This window comes from Oryctolagus cuniculus, chromosome 19, assembly GCF_051225735.1.
Source record: "Oryctolagus cuniculus isolate XC-2025 breed Fujian yellow rabbit chromosome 19, ASM5122573v1, whole genome shotgun sequence".
Lineage (NCBI taxonomy): Eukaryota > Metazoa > Chordata > Mammalia > Lagomorpha > Leporidae > Oryctolagus > Oryctolagus cuniculus.
The window spans coordinates 20847006-20869473 of record NC_142885.1 but is presented as its reverse complement, the minus strand read 5'-3'; the positions used below and the strand labels follow the sequence as shown (position 1 = coordinate 20869473).

The window sequence follows — 22468 nt, the reverse complement described above, 5'->3', positions numbered from 1 at the left end:
AGAGAAGATATAAATATATGATCTGAGGTGGTTTTTCCCCTGCCCTTGAAGAGCAATGATGCCCTAGGCAGGGAGAATTAAAGGATGCACTCAGAAAGTAACACACATGTATGTAACTCCATCATTCTATACCCACTCTGTAAGCCAAGCACTAGAAGGAGAATGAGTAAAAAGCCTCAGAATGCGATTCATTTCTGAGGTGGACACCATTTATACTTTACCTGTGTGTTTGCAGTAAAGCTAGGGTACAGAGGAGCCTGAGGATAAGTTCACACATATACTCTCCTTCTGAGATCTCGTCATGTCTCACTGGCCACTGCTGTCTTGCTAGCCAGGCACCAGGATTCATTTCCAATCTATGGTGCCTCTGGAGGACACACAATGTGCAGGGCTGGTGTAGTGGGAAGACTTGCTTCCAAACAGCTGCTTGGCAATCTAGCTATGAGGGCACGAGGGACAGTGCTGTTACCTGCACAGAAACAGAAGAGAAACAGGGCAGGATCAGCACAATGTGTGTAATTCCTAAGAACTGAGACTGGGGATGGGTGGGATGTCAGAGATCCCGCTCCAATGCAGGATTCTGGTTAGATGAAGACTCATAACCTAGACCCTATAACTGTCACACTTTATATTTCCTCACATGAGTAACCACAGAGCAGCAGAGTTACCAAGTACACAAAGGAAAAATGCAGTGACCTATTCCTTCTCCTACTGTAACTGTTCATGGGACAGACCATGTACAGTCCAGAAAGGACTGCCAAACATTGGGGTCAAGTGTGTGATGGGATACAATACTGAACATAGGGAGAGCATCCTGTGGATAGGGTGTCAAAAAATAGAGGTACATTTTCAACCCAGAACAGACAATTACTGTTAACTGACTTGCAGATGTAGCAAAATTCACCAAGCAAACAAGATGTTGTGGAGTAAGCAACTGACAAGGGGAAATGAAAACACACAGAAGAAAGGAGGAAGGTAACTTTGTAACTTAGGGGAGTCCAGGAGGACCCACAGAAATGAGCCAATAAGAAACCAGGGGAGGGACCTGTGTGCTGAGATATAAATCCTTGCTTTAACTGCTGGGGTATGCCTGTTCATCAGACACCTAATCTTGCATGACTGATCATAATGTCTTGCTTTCACTGCACATCCTGAGTGCAAGATCACCTCTTGAATGGACCAGTGAGGATTATTTCCCACAAGGGTTACTTACTTGTCTACAACTACTTGTCTTCTCCAGAAGCCAACCAGCCAAACTTTCCCTTTCCTCCTTGGGGTTTCAGAGGGGGAAACATGACATGAAGACCCCAGTTCCCCCACTGAAGAACTCTTTGCTGAGGCTGCAGAAGGTCCTATTTCAGAAAACTCAAGATCTGCATCCTATCCAATGTGAGTCATGAACTTCAAAATGTCATCACTCCAATACAAAGAATCACTGAATGCTGCCCTCAAGAGGGAGGGGGAGCTCTTCATTGAAAATCCTGATGCTTTCTTCCATCCTTCAAGTAGTAGAGTTTTCCTCTGACCCTACCATCTCGGTTTCTACGTAAAAATAATGCCAGTATAAGGGAGATAGTTAGGCCGGACCATAAATAGCAGGTCCTAGTGGTGTGGAACAGCAGTTTTATTGCAGAATACTTGTTGGTCATGGTACTTGATCACAGACACTCTTGTGTGAAATGAAGGCATTCCAAGCTGTGGCTTAACTGACTGCACAACAGCCACCCAGACAGCTTACATTTTAACCAAGAGTAGAGAAGGTTTCATGTTCATCAGCAACAATACTTAGCATTTCCATGTTTCAGTCTACACAGAGCACAAGCCTTCCCCAATGCAAAGTAATCAAGCAATGGACTTACTGTGTGGCGTTGGCTGTAGACACGTTGAGCTGCTCAGAGCAGGCACAGAGACTGAACTATGACTTTTGTTTAAGTTGGGTTTTGTCAATGAGGAAGTGGAAGATGAAAATGACAATGGAATGGACATATCGCATGAGAGGAATTGTAATGACAAATCACAAAATCTGCTGAGAAACTAACAGAAGTAAAAAGGATGACTGAAAAATAATGCTAAGTCACTGAATGAGAATTCTTTAGGGCATCAAAGAAAATGAATGGAACAGACTGGAGATATGAATGGGCCACTCCAAATTAAATTTTCAGGGAGGGCGATTTATGTTCAAGTCTTTTGTAATAAAGACAGGGGAGAGAGGCATTACCAAATCTTGGTAATTTCACTTCCTAAGTATCTCTTTAATCCACCCATTGGCGTCTCTCAATACAAACCTGCTATATTGGAACATGTACAGAAATATCTGGTAGTTAACTACATCATTTTAATATACAGTTGCAATAATTTTACTTCACAATTACTTGTACAGGATGGTTTTTCTACAATGTAGGAAACAATACAATGTAAATATGTCCTGAAGAAGCAAGAGATCCCAAAAGGAGAAGAAATTGAAAAAAGCTTTGAGAACCTACTAAATGAAATAATTATTGGCAATTACACAGGTCTTTCATGAGACGTGGACATCCTGATAGAAGAAGCTCAAAGAATCCCAAGCTGACTCATTCAAAAGAAGATCTTACCCAAGGCATCTTGTAGTCAAACTATCAAAAGTAAAGGATAAGAAGAGAATGCTAAAAACAGTAAGAGAACAGCAACAGTTACACATAAGGGAAAATCAATTAGATTAACTTCAGACCTCCCTGCAGACATCCCACAGGCAGGAACAGAGTGAGACGATATATTCAAGATTATAAGGGAAAAAACTACCAACCAAGATTATATCAGCCAAATTTTGTCCTTTAAAAGTGAAGGACAAAAATTGGTATTTTTCAGGTAAGCAAAAACTGAGAATCAGACCAGTCTTACAGGGAATTCTGCAGGAGGCCATACATTAGAAGTAAGCATCACGAAAGCACATGACACTGCCAACTTCAGGATGTATAATCAGTATTCAGTATTATACAGAAGGAATAATCAGTATTCAATCCACCAAATGACAGGGTTAGCTCTCATCAGTCAGTAATAATTTTGAATGTAAACAGATTAAATTCTCTAGCCAACGACTTAGGTAGGCTGTCCCAAAAGGAGAAACACCATATATGCTCACTGAGCTGTGGTTACTAATAGGGCACCTAATAGGCAATCCAGATAAAAGATTTTAAGATGGCAGAATAGAGAGGGAGCTCATTGCTCTAGTCTAGAAGATAGTTTTAAGAGGGGAAAAAAGTGGAGATTGCAATCTCAAGAAAGGGAAAAAACTTCAGAGGACACTCCATGCAAAGTAGAGGACACTGGATCTGTGTGGAGGGTGTGGACACACAGAACTCAGTAACCAAGTGGCCAAGAGCATCAACACCAGCTTTGGAGAGTGAGCTGAGATCACTGAAGTAGCCCAAGCCACTGGCGATAAAGCTGAGGGAACAGCCTGGAATGAGTTTGGCTTGGAGCCCTGTGGGAGACAGTGTACCTGCCACCTAGAAGAAAAAAGGGGGGGCATATGTTTCTATCTCCCTGAGCCACCCTGCATCAGTATCCTGTAACTAGCTGAGGTATGGCGGGAACCATTTTGGACATACTTAGCAGCTGTTCAGCTTCTGTCCATGTACCCAGCAACCAGCTGAGATGAGACGCCTGAGTCTGGCTGAGAGAACTGACAGGGGTCTGGGCGGTTTTGACTGCGGGAGCCTTGTGTGCTGGGATTGTGAAAACACTGTGGCTGCATGGAAGGGTGCAGGGTGTGGCCGGGTCCCTGAGCAGTCATTCTGAGCTGCTCCACATGCTCAGGTTGCCCTGATTCTCTGGTGAGAGTCACTGCTGCAGGATCCAGGCTCACACTGTGAACTGCACTGATGCTTTGTGTGTTCTTGTGGCAGTGTGGACGAATACAACACTCACTGGGGCTAGAGCTCTGCAACTGGTCTCCTTGGAGCAGAGAAGGTGAGCATGAGAGTATGACAACAGAACTGATAAAACTCTCTCCTCTTACAAAAAAATAAGAGAGATTGGCCAGTGCCACGGCTCACTTGGTTAATCCTCCACCTGCGGCACCGGCACCGCAGGTTCTAGTCCCAGTTGGGGTGCCAGATTCTGTCCCGGTTGCTCCTCTTCCAGTCCAGCTCTCTGCTGTGGCCTGGGAAGGCAGTGGAGGATGGCCCAGGTCCTTGGGCCCTGCACCTTCATGGGACACCAGGAAGAAGCTCCTGGCTCCTCACTTTGGATCGGTGCAGCGCACCAGCCGTAGTGGCCATTTGGAGGGTAAACCAACAGAAAGGAAGACCTTCCTCTCTGTCTCTCTCTTATTGTCTAACTCTGCCTGTCCAAAAAAAAAGAGATACCACCACCACCATGTTGATTGCAATACGGTTCACAGCAATCACAAGGAATAAACATGGATTAAACCAAGATTTCCATCATCAGATGAATTACTAAGGAAAACATGGTATAGATTGACGATCAAATGTTATTCAGGACTTAAAAATAATGAAATTTTATCAAGTGCATCAAAATGGAGCTACTGGAGGACTTCATCTTAGAGAAATCAGCCAGAAAAAGAAAAATACCACATGTATTACCTTACATGTGAAAGTTAACTTTTTGAAAAATTCAAAACACAAAAACCAAAAAAAAAATGCCAATGTGTATCACTATTGCTGCAAATATACTCCTAGAAAACACTGTTTGATAACCTGGACAAACCAGTGGTTAAGAACGGAACACTGGGGCCGGAACTGTGGCATAGTGGGTTAAGCATCCATTGTGTTGCCGGCATCCCATATGGGCACCAGTTTAAGTCCAGCTGCTCCACTTCCAATCCTCTTCCTTGCTGATGGCCTGAGAAAGCAATGGAAGATGGCCCAAAGGCTTGGGCCCCTGCAACATAGTGGGGAAAGATGGAAGAAACTCTTGGTTCCTGGCTTTGCACTGGGCCACCTCCAGACATTGTGGCCATCTGTGGAATGAACCCATATTTATGGAAGACCTCTAACTCTATGCCTCCCTCTCTCTGTAACAATACATCTCAAGAAAACTAATTTTTTTTAATTTAATGTCCTAAAATAAAAGATCATCATACTTCTCTGGTGGAACTTTATTCTTTCTACCTTTTACCTATGAATATTATGGTTACCCTGAATATTACATGGATTATAATCATATCATGAAAAATAGATGAAAAGAGGAAAGGAAGGAGGGGAAAGGGGGAGAGCAGAAATCCTGGGTTTATTCTTAGAACTGTACCTACACAATGCATGAAATATGTTCTCTTTTCATTCATTTTAAAAATAACTGAAGGGGCAGGGGCTGTGTGGCAGTGTGTTAAAGCCCAGGCTTGAAAGGTGGGCATCCCACATGGGCACAGGATCTAGACTCCACTGCTCCTCTTCTGATCTAGCTCTCTGCTATGGACTGGGAAAGCAGTAGAAAATGGCCCCAGTCCTGGGGCCCCTGCACCCATGTGGGAGACCCAGAAGAGGCTCCTCGTTCATAACTTGCGACTGGCTCATTTCTAGCCATGTGGCAATTTGGGAAATGAAACAGCAGAGTGAAGACTTCTCCCTCTATCTCTACACCTCTTTCAGTAATTTTGTCTTTTAAGTAAGTAAAAGTAAATTTTAAAATTTAAATTTTAAAAAGAAAAAAGAATGTTACGTTAGTATAGTTTTAATGATCTGTGATTACTTTAAATTTAGGGTGTATAAATAAAATGGTCATTTTTCCATTCAACTGATTATACTTGTTACTTATATTCCCTATAAATGAGGGTTTCTAATCTTTCCTTATTTTTAGAAGATCTATTTTGTTTTTTACAAAGACATTGTTACATACAGAGAGTGAGAAAGAAGGAGAGATCTTCCATCTGCTGGTTCACATTTCCAGGTCCCCCACATGGGTGCAAAGTCACAAGCACTTGGGCTGCTCTCTCCTGCTTTGGTGCATTAGCATGGAGTTGGATCAGAAATGGAGTATAAACTGGTGCTGTGGCATCATGAGTAAGGATGCCTCCTGCAGTGCCGGCATCCATATGGGTGCCGGTTTCAAGTCCCAGCTGGTCGACTTCTGATCCAGCTCTCTGCTATGGCCTGGGAAAGCAGTGGAAGATGGCCCAAGTCCTTGGGCCCCTACACCTGCACTAGAAGACCCCGAGGAAGCTCCTGGCTCCTGGCTTCGGATCAGTGCACCTCTGGCCATTTGGACCTTCCAGGGAGTTAACCAGTGGATTGAAACCTCTCACTCACTCTCTCTGCCTCTCTACAACACTGTCTTTCAAATAAATGAATACGTCTTGAAAAAAAAAAAGAAGTGGATTAAATGGGACTTGAACAAGCACCCATAGGGGGATGCCAAACATTGCCCCCACCCCCATTTTTTAGTATCTGAACTTCTTACTTGGTAAAGAATTTAGCTTTTTTTACTAAAATGCAAATATAGAAACTGTCCAAAATGGATGAAAGTAAGGAAGGGAGGAACAAATGGAGAAAGAAAGGAAGAGGTACACTGGGGGAGACAGCGTTGGAAGGAGAGCAGAAAGAAGGGAATGTTGATTCATAATTGTTCTATAGAACATACTGAAGAATTTTGTTAACCTAAAAAACAAATACATCTACTAGGATGTATTAATCTTTGATGGAGATTTACATAAAATAGGTAAGCACTCAAATTGCAGTAAAATTAAAAATGTAAAATGTGCATGTTCGCAAAATTCTGTACAAGGAAAACATGACTTATAAAAATGTAAGTTTGAAAATCTTTCTGTAGAAATAAACTACAAAGTGAGAGTATAAAACTATATAATTCTGCATAAGTGTTACTCAAAAATAACACTGCATTGAAAAGAAAAACCTAAGGAAGAATTTGCATTCCTAATAAATGTAACAGTGTGAAATAAGACAAGGTATAATGGCTCATAAAAGCAAATGGAAACATCAGAGATGGTATAAAAAAACACATGAGGAATAGGAAGTACTACAAAGTATACATTCCAACATAAGGGGAAGATATTTCAAGAACTCCTACCTGGTAAAGTCCTGCAGGACTAAGTCATCCCCAGTCCCCAAACAGCAATCAGAACAAACACTCCATGAAAGCAGAAGCTTTCACACAGAGCTGCCTAGAAGGATATGGAAAACATATACCACAACAAAGCTGTGCGCAGTTTATCAAAATGTCTTGAAAGACAACAAACTCACAACTGCTTCTTTCCAAAAACTTTTCAAAGTACCTCACATTGGCCCCTGCATTACATTAAATAACTAGAATAAATGCTGGCACATAACAGAAACATCTTTGAAAGACAAGAAATACACCTTTACCAAGAGAGAGTCCTCTGCCCAAATTCAGACTTCTATAAGCTGACCTCAAGCCTCAAATTTCATTCCAGGCTTGATCAGGTTCTTGTCTTCCTAAGCACAACACACCAATCCAGTTTTCTCCCAGATAATCCTCTCCCATTCCTGGTATTCCCAAGAGCTTTTACGAAGTTTCCTGATTGACCATGCACCCACACCACAGTCCCTAAGAAAGACCACACCACACCCATCACCATTTTCTTACCCTCACATTTCCTAAGGTTTTTGCCCAGATGCTGTCCCAGGTCTAACACTCGGAGACTCCACCAGTCCTACCAGTAGACCTACAAGCTCCTCCCTATTACAACTCTACTGAAAGTCACCGGACCTCCTCCATACACTCCTTCCATTTCCCTGTCTATATCACAGAGTGGCAATATACAGAAATTACCTGATTTCAGCTCCCAACACATTGCATGCCCCAGGTTCTTCCATGAAATCTAACCCTCCACTCACACCACACTAAATACCTCCATCCCGTCATTCTTAGGCCCGAAATCTAAAACCCAAACTTTTATTAACACGTCTCTCCAAACCAGACTTCTTGGGTTTTGTACTCTGACTCGACAGCACACACTTTTCCTCCAGGTCTCCCTCCCATTTCCTGGATACCCAAGTCTTTCCCTATTACCATGTTCTTTGGCCCCTAATTCTCTACAGAGCCCGGGGGAACTCATTCCCCAACATCCTATCCATCCCTGTCTCCATGCTCTCCAAATCTACTGAAGCCCACCAGGCCCCTACATTTCTCCCCATGCCTGTGGGGCTGCCCCACATGACCCTCCTTGCCACGGGGTAACGGCACATCACTGTCAGCCTGGGCCGCCCAACCCCAGGGAACGGGCTTTCCCTTCCCTTCCCCTTGTGCATCCAGACATGGCACTACTGGGGCAGCCACATCTACTCACCAGTTGCTCCTCTCCAGGATGAAGGCCCAGCTGGCATTGAGCAGGAAGCTGTGCAGTCTCTCCGGGAATGGGAGATTACTTGGCAGCTGAGCTTCAGCGTCCACTCTGGGTTAGTTTCACATCCAGATCTTCTGGGAGGGAGGAGGGGAGGCAGACATCGCTTCTCGGCTTCTTCATGGCTGAGCCGCTGCCCACCCCCACTGACTCCGAACCTGTGGATTTCGGGGGAGAACGCTGCTGGAAGTCACGGGATCCCGTCTCCTTTGAGGCAGCCCCTGGGCATCTCTGTCCTGTTAGCTTAAATACGCAAGTGCCAGCCAACTAACACCTCCCCCTTCCTCCCAGGAAACACAGTGTCAGTGGAGGAGGCCAAGCTACCTTGATGAATCAGGGGAAGCAGCCTTAGCTCTAAATGGCACTGTGGCCCTGTGCTTATCACAATCAGAAATGCTCCATGGACATCATCGATTCCCATCTAGCCCACCAGAATCTCAGGGCAGTATGGAGCTCTCTAGACCTCTGGGCTGACACCCAGACAGTCCCGTTGGTGTAGCGCTCTGACAAACTACCCGTGGTCAGGGTACTGAATGGAGGATACCTGCCCAGCATCCTTGGCCTAGTCGGTGGCCAGGGCTGCTGCCCGGAGTCAGACAAGCAGGCCTGGTGCTGTGTTACAGCACGTTAAAGCCATGGCATGCAGTGCTGTCTTTCCATGTCGGTGCCAGTGTGTGTTCTGGCTGCCCAACTTCCAATCCAGCTCCCTCCTAATGTGCCTGGGGAAGTGGTGGAGGATGTCCCAATTCCTTGGGCCCCTGAAGCCACATAGGAGACCCAGAAGAAGGTCCTGGATCCTGACTTCATATTGGCTCAGTTTGGCCATCACGGTCATTCCAGGAGTGTACTGGCAAATGGAAGACCTCTCTCACTCTCATACTCTCTCAATCTCGTTCACCTGCACTTGTTCTGTTTCTCTCTAATTCTTTTTTTATTTTATTGATTTTTTTTGACAGGCAGAGTTAGACAGTGAGAGGGAGAGACAGAGACAAAGGTTTTCCTTCTGTTGGTTCACCTCCCAAATGGCCACTATGGCAGTGCTATGCCAATCCAAAGCCAGGAGCCAGCTGCCACCTCCTGTTCTCCCATGCGGGTGCAGGTGCCCAAGCACTTGGGCCATCCTTCAATGCCCTCCTGGGCCACAGCAGAGAGCTGGACTGGAAGAGGAGCAGCTGGGAATAGAACCTGGTGCCCATATGGGATGCCGGCATTACAGGTGGAGGATTAGCCAAGTGAAACACATTGCCTGCTTTCTCTCGAATTCTTAGAAATAAATGAAATAAATGTTTTTATTAAAAAAACCCACATTATTATCTCATTAGATAGAGACATAACCTGAAAGATCCAATCCCATTCATGATAAAAAAAAAAAAACTTCCACAAAGTAGGTATAAAAGGAATAGGCATCAAAATCTTAAAGGCTATGTATCACAGCTCAACAGCCAATGTCATGCTGGATGGGCAAAAAGTGAAAGCATTTTGGTCAAACATGTAACAACACAAGGATATCCCCTTTTAAAATTCTTACTGAATGCAGTACAGTAAATTTTCACAAGAGAACGAAAGAAGAAAGAAATAAACAGCACCTAGATTATAAAAGAGAAAGTGAAATTCTAAAAGCTTACAGATGGCATGATATGGTACCAGAAAAAAACTAAAACAATCCACCAAAAACACTGCTAGAACTGGTGAAACAATTAAGTGAAGTTTCAGGTTATGAATAAACATAGTGTGTAAGCAGCAGTGTTTATACATTAATGATGAACTCACTGACAGAGCAATCAACAAGTATCCCAAGGACAATAACCACATAAATAAAAAGTTTAGGAAAAAATTTAACCAAAGAAGTCAAAGAGCTCTAAATGAAAATCACCATACACTGATGAACGAAATCACCAAGGACACAAAAGTGGAAAGATGTCTCTTTTGGTGGATTTGAAGAATCAGTATAATTAAAATCTCTACCTTGCCTAATGCTACCTAAAGATTCAATTAAATTTTCATCAAAACACCAATGACGTTTTTTACAGAATTATATACCACAAACCTATAATTCAAACAAAATCACAGAAGATGCAGAATAGATAAGGTGTTTCTGAGCAAAAAGTGAAACAAACTTAGCCTGGATACCTCACAACACCTGATTCAAAGCATTCTACAAATGACACTAAACAAAATATCATAGCACTTGCATAAAAAGTGACACACAGACCAATGGAAGAGAACAAGGTGAGCTCCACTATTAATCAAAATTATCTTCAATACCATATTTTTACAAAAGGTCTCAGACCATCCATTGGAGTTCTTCAACAAGTGGTGTTGCCAAAAATGGATGTATTTGTGTCGAAGATTGAAATTACATTCATAACTCCAACAAAATATGAAAATCAACTCAAAATGGATCAGAGACCTAAATCTATGACCCAGGACTGTGAAGCTTTTTGAAGGAAATACAAAGAAAGCTCCAAGACACTGGAATAGGGGATGACTCTTAGACAAGACCCTCAAAGCCCAGGCAGCTAAAGCAAAACCAAACAAATAGGATCAAATGAAATTAAAAGTTTTGCACAGCGAAGGAAATCATCATAGAGTGAAGAGACATTCACAAGAATGACCAAAGGATACTTGTCAGCAACCTATATGAAAAGGGTTAATATCAGGAATACATCTGCAACTTTAAAAAAACACCAATAAAAAACCCAACCAATCCAGTTATGAAGTAGCCAAAGGAGCTCAACAGACAGTTCCCCATCGATATACAGATGGCCAAGAAATACAGGAAAAATGCGCAACATCACAAGCTATCAGGGAGATGCAAATCCAAACCACAATGAGATATCAGCTCACACGTACATACTGGCTAAAACCCAAAGGACGGAGAGTCACAATGAGGAGGAAGATGTGGGAAAAGGGAAAAACTTACCCACTGGTGGTAAAAATGTAAATCAGTGCAGATGCTGTGGAAAACGGTATGGAGATTTCTTAAAAAACCAGACAGACTTGCCATACGATATGGAGCAATCCCTCTACTGGCTATAACCCAAAACACATGAACGTATTGTATCAGAGAGATACGTCCACCACAATATTTATTGCAGTATGCTTCACGGCAGCAAAAACAAGAAATTGACGAAGTCTTCTAACATCATCGTTGAATGGGTAAGAATAATACTATACACACACACACACACACAGAGTGAAACAACCTTACAAATCCCTCTTTCCACAAACTTTTTCAAGGACCCACATGATGCTCTCTGCATTACCTTAAGTAACTAGAACAAATGTGGGCACATCACAGACACTCCTTTGAAACCCAAGAAAAGCAAGTTTACCAAGAGAAAGTCCTCTGCTATAATTCTGACTTCTACAAACTGAATACAAGCCACAAACTTCATTCCCAGGCTAAGTCAGGTTCTCCATGTACCTAAGCCCCCTATCAACACTTATCTGATTTCAACTAAGATCTTCTCCATCTCTTGGTAGTGGGGACACTTTGGTCAAATTTCCTGATTAACTCAGCACCCATTCCCCAGTACCTTCTGAAAGGTCCCTCTGACTACCTCCTGATATCCTTTCCCTCACTTTAACTAAGGTTTCTCCCCAGGCCCTGTCCCGGATCTAACACTCTGATGCTCTACTAGTTCTTACAAGTAGATCTACCAGCTCCTCCCTATTACAACTCTCCTCAAAGTCACCTGCCTTCCTCCATGCAATCCTCTTTTCCCTATCACTGGATGGTGACATACAGAAATAACCTGTTTTCAGCTCCCCAAACCTTGCATGAACCAGGTTCTTCCCATGGCATCTAACCCTCCACTCCCACTGCATGAAGTACTTGCAATCCCATCGTCCTTAGCCTGAAAATCTAAAACATAACAACTACTACCACGTCTCCCCAAAGCAGACTTCTTACCTTTTGTACTATGAGTCAACACATGCAGTTTTCCTCCCAGGTCTCCCTCCCACTGCCTGGAGACCCAGTCTTCCCTTCTTAGCATGTTCTTTGGCCCCTAATTCTCTGCAGCGCCCGAGGGAATACATTCACCAACATCTTATTCACCTCTGTCTCTGTGGCCAACACTCTATTCTAGGAATGCTAGGCCCCCACATTTCTGTCTCCACATCTCTATAGGGCTTCCCCACTTGACCCTCCTTCCCAAGGCTTGGAAGTCCACCTTGCTCTCAGCCTTGCCAGTCCAACTCCAGGGAACAGAGGTCCCTTCCCTTCCCTTCTCTCCCCCTTGGCCCAAAGGCTGCCATCTACAGGACGCAGCCACGTCTACTAACCAGTTGCTCCTGTCCAGGGCGAAGGCCCAGCCGGGTTTTACAAGGAAGATGAGCAGGATCCAGAAATGGAAGATTACCCAGAAGCTGAACTTCAGCGTCAACTCGGTGTCCAGTTTCATATCCATGAAAATGTCTACAATAAAAATTAATAAACATTAAAGAAATGGAAGAAGACACACAAAAATGGAAAAATCTGCCATTCTACCATAAGCAATTTAGAGACACAATGGGATCCCAACCAAAGGACAAATAACATTTTGCCCAGATGGAAAGAAAACAATGCTAAAATTCATATGAAAACATAGAACATCTGAATACTGAAAGCAACCTTATACAACATTGACAAAACTCAAAGTGTCACAATAACAGATTGTAAGACACAGAACAGGGCAGTTACGATCAAAACAGCTTGGTATAGGCAAAAAAAAAAAAGACATATGGAAAAATGGAACAGAAAAGAAACACCTGAAATAACGCACACATCTACAACTACTCTGTCTACAACTAGCTCTGATCTGAGCTAAAGATCAATCCCAGGTGCAAAGGACAGTTTCTTCAAAAAATGGTGCTGAGAAAACTGGACCTCCACATGCAGAACTCTGAAAGAAGCCCGATACCTTACACCTTATACAAAAAGCAACTAAAAACACTTCAAGGAACAAAATCTAAAACTGAGTATCATCAAATTACTAGAGAACACTAGTCCACTATGGGTACAGGTTCACATCCGTGTGCTCCGTGGGGTAAAGGGAGGCTGACACCAGCGTCTCGGCTTCCTCACAGTTGAGCTCCCACCCACCCCCACTGCCTCCAAACCTGTGGATTTGGGGGAGAACACCGCTGGGAAGCCCCAAATCCCGCATCCTTTGAGGCAGGCCCTGAGCATTTCACTGTCCATAAGCTCAAAAGCAGCAAATCCTTCCCGCACTCTCCAAGCCTCCCATGCCACTGCCGCCAATAACACCGCCAGCCTACCACGACGCCACTCCCACAGACATCTACTTCTTCCCCAGGCCTACTGCGCAAGCGCCATCCAACTAACACCCGCCCCTTCCTCCCAGAATACACAGCGTCAGTAAAAAGGCCGCACTGCCTTGATTAACCAGGGGCAGCGACCTGAGCCCCAGCCTGACATGCCCACCCTGTGCTCACCATGACCAAATGCCCTCCAAGGGCATCATTGCTCCCAAACCAGCCCATCAGAAGCTCAGGGCAGTGTGGAGCTCTCTAGACCTCCAGGCTGACACCCAGACACTCCTGCATGGTGCAGCGCTTTGCCAAACTGCCCGTGGTCAGGGTACTGAACGGCAGATACACGCCCAGCATCCTTGCCCTTGTCTGTCCCGGGGCTGCTGCCAGGAGTCAGACAACCAAGTGTATGATGTGTTGCGCTCCGGACAGAGAGGTAGGGTGGGGACAATCACTGTGTACCTAAATTGCATTTATGAAATGCATGGAATTTGGATCTCTTAAATACAAAACATATCTTATGAGAACACCTGCACTGTCTTCACTTGGTCATTTCCTCGCCCCCCCCCCCTTATGTCACAATTGTAGGTGACTCAGTCGCTCATCACTGTGTCCCTGGGAACAGACTGCCTTGCTGGAAGTCCTAACTCAGAACTTTTCATCCCACACTTGCAGAATACACATTCTTCTCATCAGTCCCTGGAACTTTCTCTAGGACACAACATATGATAGGCCATAAAACAAGCTTAGTAAACTCAGTAACTGAAATCATTTCACCCATCTTCTATGACCAAAATGCAAGGAAATGGGAAATCAACTCAAGAAACTCCAGAACATATGCAAACACATGGAGACCGAACGACATGCTCCTGAATGAATGGTGGGTCGTAGGAGAAATCAAAATGGAAATCAAGAAATTTCTGGAAATGATTGAAGATAACAACAACACAACACAGCAAAACGTATGGGACACAGCAAATACAATGTTAAGAGGACACTTTATAACAACTTGTGCCTACCACAAGATATTGGAAAGGCATCAAATAAATGAGCTTTTCAATGCATCACAAAACCTGGAAAACCAACATATCAAACTCCAAATTAGTAGGATGACAGAAATCATGGAAATTTGAGAAGAAATAAACAAAGTTGAAGCAAAAACATTACAAAAGATCACTGAAATGAAAATCTGATTAAAAAAAATTTTTTTACAAACTTGCTGAAAATCTCCAAAACAAACAAACAAACAAAAAAACAGGAATAAGACCCCAATGAGTAAAATCATAAACAAAAAACAAACTGTAATAACAGAAACCCAATAAATAAAAAAAACATCGGGAATTACTACAATGTACTGTTTGCCAATGAATTGGTCACTCAATAAGTCTGCCTTTCATTTAAATAAATATTAAAAACATATGATTATTTCAAATAGATGAAAACAGCTGGAAAAATGCAACATCCTTTCAGAAAGAAAACCTTAGGCAAACTGACTGTAGAAGAACATTCCTCAACACAATCAAGGCAATTTATGTCAAACCGACTGATAGCATCTTATGAATGGGGAAAAGTTGCAAGCATTCCCAACTACGATCTGGAATCAGACAAGGATGCACCCTCATTATTGCTATTCAAGATAGTTCTGGAAGTTTTAGACAGAGTCATTAGGCAAGAAAAAGAAATCAAATGGACACAAATTGGGAAGGAGGAAGTCAAAGTATCCCTCCTTCAGAATGACATGATTTTTTAAATGGGGGAACCAAGAAACTCCACTACGAGATTATTAGAACTCAGAGTTTGGAAAAGTGGCAGGATATAAAATCAACACACAAAAATCAACAGAATTTGTATACACACAATGTCATGGCTGAGAGTCTACTTCAAAAATCCATTCCATTCACAATAGCTACTAAAATTTAAATACCTTTGAGTAAAGGTAACCAAGGAGCTTGAAGATTTAAAAAGCAACTCCAATACTTTCCCAGCTATTTCAAAAGATTGAGCTGGATGGAATAGGATTCAACTCTAACAAACACTTTTTGTGAGGCCAGAATTACTCTGACCACAAAAGATAGCTAAACACTGAATGTAAACAAAACTGCTGACCTAGATCCTAAATGAAAAAGATGTAAACATTCTCAACAAAATTCTAGCCAAACAAAACCAAAATCACACGCAAAAGCTCATGTATAACCTTCAATTGGAATTCATCCCAAAAATGCCATGATGTTCCACATTTTCAAATTAATACACATGATAAATTATATCAAAATAATTGAAGAACAAAACCACATTGTCAGCCAGCACCGCGGCTCACTAGGCTAATCCTCCACCTGTGGCACTGGCACATCGGGTTCTAGTCCTGGTCGGGGCGCCGGATTCTGTCTCAGTTGCCCCTCTTCCAGGCCAGCTCTCTGCTATGGCCCAGGAGTGCAGTGGAGGATGGCCCAAGTACTTGGGCCCTGCACCCCCTGGGAGACCAGGAGAAGCACTTGGCTCCTGCCATCGGATCAGTGGGTGCGCCGGCCACAGCACGCCGGCCGTGGCGGTCACTGGAGGGTGAACCAACAGCAAAAGGAAGACCTTTCTCTCTCTCTCTCTCTCTCACTGTCCACTCTGCCTGTAAAACAAAACAAAACAAAACAAAACAAAACAAAACAAAAAAAACAGATTGTCAGGGCCAGCACTGTATTGCAGTGGGTTAAGGCCACAACACACAATGCCTCCATTCATATGTATGCCATTTCGCATCCAGGCTGCTCCTCTTCCAATCTAGCTCCCTTCTAATGTGCCTGGGAAAGTGGCAGAGGATGTCCCAATTAGTTGGGCCCTTTCAGCCACATGGGAGACTTGGAAGAAGGTTCTGGATCCTGACTTCATACTGGCTCAATCTGGCCATCGAGGTCATTTAGGGAATAAACTAGCAAATAGAAGACCCCTCTCCCTCTTTTCCTCCCTCCCTTTCATTTGCTCTTGCTCTACCTCTATCAATCTATATCATTCTTGCAAACAAATGAAATAAATCTTTTGAAAAACCACATTATCATCTAATTAGATACAGAGATATCAATAGAATAAAAAAGGATTAAAAAACTACACAAAATAGATACAGAGCGAATACATATCGAAATCATAACGGCTATGTATGACATGCCAACAGCCAATGTCATGCTGGATGGGGAAAATTTGAAAGCATTTTTGTCAAACATGTAACAACACAAGGATGTCCCTTTTTACCACTCTTTCTTAATGTAGTACTGTAAATTTTCACAAAAACAATGAGGGAGAAGAAAGAAAGAATCAGTAAATAGGTGTGAAAATTGAACATCAAATTCTAAGGGCTTGTTGGTGACATGATATTGTAACAGAAATACTAACACAATAAACCCAAAACACTGCTAGGACTGGTGAAACAATTAAGTGAAGCTACAGGTTACAAATAAACATACTGTAGAAACAGCAGTGTTTAATACATTAAAGATGTTTTAAAGCTCTATAATCAAAATTACCATATCTTGATAAAAGAAATCACCAAGAACAGAAATAATGAAATGATATTTCTTTTGATGGATTCGAAGAATGAGTATCATTAAAATGTCTACCTTGGCCGGCGCCACAGCTCAATAGGCTAATCCTCCGCCTGCGGAGCTGGCACACCGGGTTCTAGTCCCAGTCGGAGTGCCAGATTCTGTGGCGGTAGCTCCTCTTCCTGTCCAGCTCTCTGCTGTGGCCCAGGAGTGCAGTGGAGGATGGCCCAAGTCCTTGGGCCCTGCACCCGCATGGAGACCAGAAAAAGCACCTGGCTCCTGGCTTCGGATCAGCGTGGTGCACCGGTCACAGCATGCCGGCCGCAGCGGCCATTGGGGGTTGAACCAACGGTAAAAGGAAGACCTTTCTCTCTCTGTCTCTCTCTCTCTCACTGTCCACTCTGCCTGTCAAAAAAAATGTCGACCTTACCTAACGCAATCTAAAAATTCAATTAAATTGTTATCAAAATATCAATAACATTCTTTGTGGAAAAAACAAAAAAAAAAGCCTAAAATTCATACAAATCACAGAAGATCCAGAACAGCTCGGGGGTTCCTTACCAAAAAACAAAACAAAACAAAAGTACCTGGATGCCTCACAACACCTGATTCAAAGCATACTACAAATCAACACTAATTAAAACATCACAGCAGTGGCATAAAATGTGACACATTGACTAATGGAAAAAAACAATGCAAGTCCCAAAATCAATACCAATATGTAGAGACATCTGATTTTTGATAAAAGGTCTCAGACCATTGACTGCTCTAAGGAAAATCTCCTCAAAAACTGGTGTTGGCAAAACTGCATTTATGTACGAGATTGAAATTAGATCCATTACTCACAGAAAAGAAAATCAACTCAAAGTGGATCAAGGACTTAAATGTAAGACCAGGGACTATGAAGCTTTTGGAAACAAATGTAGAGTAAGTACTACAAGACACTTAAGTACAGACTGACTCTTAGAAAAGACCTTCAGGGCAAAGCAACAAAATCAAAACTAATCAAATGGGATTATATCAAAGTCAACAGCTTATGGACAGCAGGAAATCATCAATAAAGAGTCCTCCAACAGAATGAGCAAAAATATCTGTGAGCTACCTACCTATCTGAAAAAGGATTAATGTCCAGAATACATCCGCAACTTAAAAAATAAAATAAAATGAAACAATGAATCCAGATATGAAATGGCCAAAGGAGCTGAACAGAGTTCTCCAGAGAAATACAAATGGCCGCTGGTGCCGCGGCTCACTAGGCTAATCCTCCACCTGTGGCACCAGACACCAGGTTCTAGTCCTGGTCAGGGTGCCAGATTCTGTGGCAGTTGCTCCTCTTCCAGTCCAGCTCTCTGCTTTGGCCCGGGAGTGCAGTGGAGGATGGCCCAGGTCCTTGGGCCCTGCACCCGCATGGGAGACCAGGAGAAGCACTTGGCTCCTGGCATCGGATCAGCTTGGTGTGCCAACCACAGTGCACCGGCCACAGCAGCCATTGAGGGTGAACCAACGGCAAAGGAAGACCTTTCTCCCTCTCTCTCTCTCTCTCACTGTCCACTCTGTCAAAAAAAATTAAAAAAAAAATACAAATGGCCAACAATTCTATGAAAAAAATGCTCAACATCACAAGCCATCATGGAAATGCCATCCAAACCACAATGATATGAGCTAACCCTTTCAAAATGGTTAAGCTCCAAAGGACAGAGTCACAATGATAAGGTGGAAGTGGGAAAAGGGGAACACTTACACACTGCTGTTAAATATGTAAATTAGTGCAGGTGCTATGGAAAACTGTAGGAAGACGACGCCCTGGGGGCTGGAGGAACCTGAGAGAATGGCCTTTGGGGCTGGTGCGCCTGAGGCACCTGAAGCACCTGTGGAAGGGGCAGGTGGAGAGGGGAGGGGAAGACAGGTGGGGGACAGGGGAGGGTAGCATGGTATGTGCAGGCTGAGCTGCAGACTCCCACTGGAAAGCAGGGCCTAGGGGAGAGCCTGGTCTCAATATAGGTCCATGAGGACCCAAGGTCTTCATTTATAAACCTGCCAGCCATGCCTAACTCCACCACTCAGCCTGCACCTCTATCTCTACAGCTCCCTTCTGGGTCCTGCTCAGAAGAGGGGCACCCTCACCCATCTCCCACAGAGCTGCAAGTGACAGGGTGAGTGGCAGATGCCACCATGGGGGCCAGAACTCCCTTCCCACATCCCCCAACAGGCAATCCCTGGAGACCACTAGGAGGTGGCTGGTCAGGTGCCCACCAGTGGGAGCTGCCACCCTGAAAACTAGAGCTAGACACAAAGCAGGCCTGGCTTGACACCTCCTCCTGTCAGTGGCCACCTGACCAGAGAGGCCCACACTGTTGCCCTCTCCTGTCCACTGAGCTGAACACAGGTTGGGAAGGTGAGGTGAGGGATCAGTGCTGGCTGTGGTGGGTGGAGTGGCATCATCATAGGCACTTGTTCTAGTCCTGGCTGCCCCGTGAACACACCTGGGAAGGCAGGGGTCAGAGGATGCAAAAGCCCCACCCCTAAACCACTCTTCAGGGAATGTGGCCATGGCTGAGCCATGGTGGCCACAAAAGCAACAGACAGCAGCCATGTGGAAGCCAACGGTAAGAGCAGCTTCAGACCCCATGTTAAGGACCCAGAATCACCTGAGAGGCCCTAGAGATGCCAGGGACCAAGGACACAGCATTACTGGTGCTGACGAGGGGCAAGGGGGAGGTCCAGACGTGGACAGACCTGCGGCAGCCAGGAATCCCAAGTACCTGCACCACTCCACAGCCTCTCTCCCGGCTCACAAGCACCCAAGACAGGAGCTGGGAACGGCTGGGACTCAAGCTGGCACCCGAAGGCCGTGCCAGTGTTGGCTGTAGGCCCAGCTCTGCCACCTCATTGTCCCTGATTCCACCAAACATCAAGTGCCTGAGCTCCTAGAGCTCTGAAGGCATCCCCAGTGCTGAAAATGGTGGGGTTTTAGGGTTTTAAGATTTTTTTTTATTTAAGATGCAGATTTGCAGAGAGAGAGAGAGAGATCTTCCACCTGCTGGTTCATTCCCCAAATGGCTACAGCAACAAGAGCCAGGCCAGGATGAAGCCATTAACTATGTGCACACCACACACTTGCACAGTACACATACACATGTGAACCTACATGCACACAGAACACACACATACACACACACTAACATCACCGTCACGGTCCACACAGGTGATCTTACTCCAGGAAGGGGGTGGCCTGCCTGCTGTGGTCCACAGGGAAAACAGAAGCAGTAACCGCACCCAGGAGCCACCAGGGTGGGCATAACTCTGACGCTGGGGCTCTGAGCAGAGTCCAGGGGCAGCAATGTGCTCTGCCCCTCCCCGCCTTCAGAACGTGGAGTCCTGGGGCCCTAAGGGGCAGCTGCGAGGACTGGGTTTCACATTGGTTTTTGTAGGAACGTGTGGAACCCCTTGGTACTGAGAACGTTCCTGGTCCCAGGTGGGTCTGGGCCAGGAGGAAGACTCCCTGACCAGGCCAGCTCTGACTCTTGCTCAGGACCTGCATGGCTGCTTCTCCTCCAGTGCAAGACACAAACACATCCAGAGAGAGGGAACAAGAGGCCAGGGCCAGCGCACTGAGGACAGGCCTCTGCCTGGGACCATGGCCTGGCCCTTCAGGGTCTCCGACACTCACCAGGATGAAAGCAGCCATGGGGTGTGGGTGGAGACTTAGGGTCCAGGGTTCTCCAGTGCCGGTACCAGCATGGCCCTGCATCCTCTCCAAGGTGAGCATCAGAAGGAGACTTGCGGAGGGAGGCAGCCCCTTAACCTGGGCCCTTTTGGACATCTGCAGTCACCTGTGTCCACGACAGGTGCTGGTGTGCTTTGCGCTTTGCTGGGTCCCTTCTCTGGGTGCATTTCCGAGTGGAGACCACGGACCCCCGAGCCCACTGCCCCCTCCTCAGCACCCCTCCACTAGGGCCAGCGACCCGCCTGCTGCTCAGGCTCACTGAGGGGGTCTGTCCCACACACCCCCCCCCAGCCCATGCCAGTTGAAGCATGTGCAGGAAGGGCCTGTGGGCTGAAGTATGCATCCGTGCACAGCCCATTCAGAGTTCACTTCTGGACTGAGTGGTGTGCGCTGCATATGTGTGACTGCAGAGCTCAGAGCCAGGCTACAACTGGCTGCATGTAAAACAACTCAGGAGCTCCAGAGGGGACAGTGTTCCAGAAGCCGCATTCAAAACTCCATAGGGAATAGGAGGGACCTGGGCTCCTCTTCCTTTAAGCGTACTTCAGGGCACCCACGCTCAGCAGCTGCCCCCAGTGTCCACCAGCTCCCGAGGTCATCGCCTGTCCTCTGGCAGCGCCCAGCCTCTAGCGCCCAGCAGGTTCCTAAGGGTGGGGCCCACATGGCTGCAGGGTACATACCTATCAGCGAAGGAGCCCGTGATCTGAGGCCACAAATGCCAAACCAACCGTGAAACACTGTGGGCGAGGACAGGTTAGGGAGGCCCATGGCTACCTTAGCTGGCTCCTGGACACCAGTGACCAACTCTCTCCCTGCAGGGTTCTCACCCCCAACTCCACACCCCTGGACCCCCTCAGCGAAGGCTTCGACCAGCGTTCTTCACAGAAATGGTCCAGGCGGCTGTAGACACTTCACTGACCTTGCTGAGGATGGCCCACAGTAGTGCAAGTCCTGGGACGCGGGGTGGTTTCTTCCCACTTGAAAAGCTGGAAATGCAGCCAGGGCTATGGCGGCCCATGGTCTGCAGGAGGCCGGGGTCAGCAGGATCGTCGGGCCACACAGAGCCTGGCTCTGAGTCCCACAGCTTCGTCGAGGATGAGGCCCCGCCATGAAAAAACTCCCCCAGCAGAGAACGGGAACAAACATTCCTGGGGAGAAACCAGGTTTTGCAGGGGCCAGCCAGGCCAGGGCAGGTGGGACAGGGATACAGAGGCTACAGGGGTTGGGGCACAGTGTCAGCTTCTGTGGCTTCTGTCTCCCTCTAACTGTGCCCCTTCCCCCACTGTGGTTGTGGAAGCTCCCCAGGAGGGCCTGGCCTCGCTGACAGATGCACCAGGGACCCCCAGCAGCCCAGATCCTGGAAGGCAGCTTCCCACACCACAACACAGTCCCAGTTGCTGACTCTGGAGGTTTCAACGGGTGGGTGTGGGTGGCAGAACCTGCTGTCCCTCTTGGCACTGGGTCCGTGTATATGAGCCCCTCCCCCAAAGTCACTGAGGGGCGGAGACCTGGGTGGGACCCCTTGGGGTGGGGAGGGAGAAATGGTTCCAAGAGGGTGGGGGGTGTGGCCTGGCAGCTGGAGGTACTCTAGTGGCCGGGCACGGTGACTCTTGGGCAGGTGCCTGTCCATGGGCAGTT

The 22468-nt window shown here is 45.6% G+C and overlaps 1 long non-coding RNA gene across 1 annotated transcript; it reads right to left on the bottom strand.

The window, feature by feature from the left end:
* Nucleotides 1-197: 197 nt before the first annotated feature.
* LOC149120395 (uncharacterized) lies at nucleotides 198-21888 on the bottom strand. Its single transcript, XR_016226363.1, has 4 exons — nucleotides 21750-21888; nucleotides 12608-12740; nucleotides 8264-8475; nucleotides 198-469 (listed from the first exon to the last, which is right to left on the bottom strand). It is a non-coding gene; the product is annotated as an uncharacterized LOC149120395 (long non-coding RNA).
* Nucleotides 21889-22468: the final 580 nt, after the last annotated feature.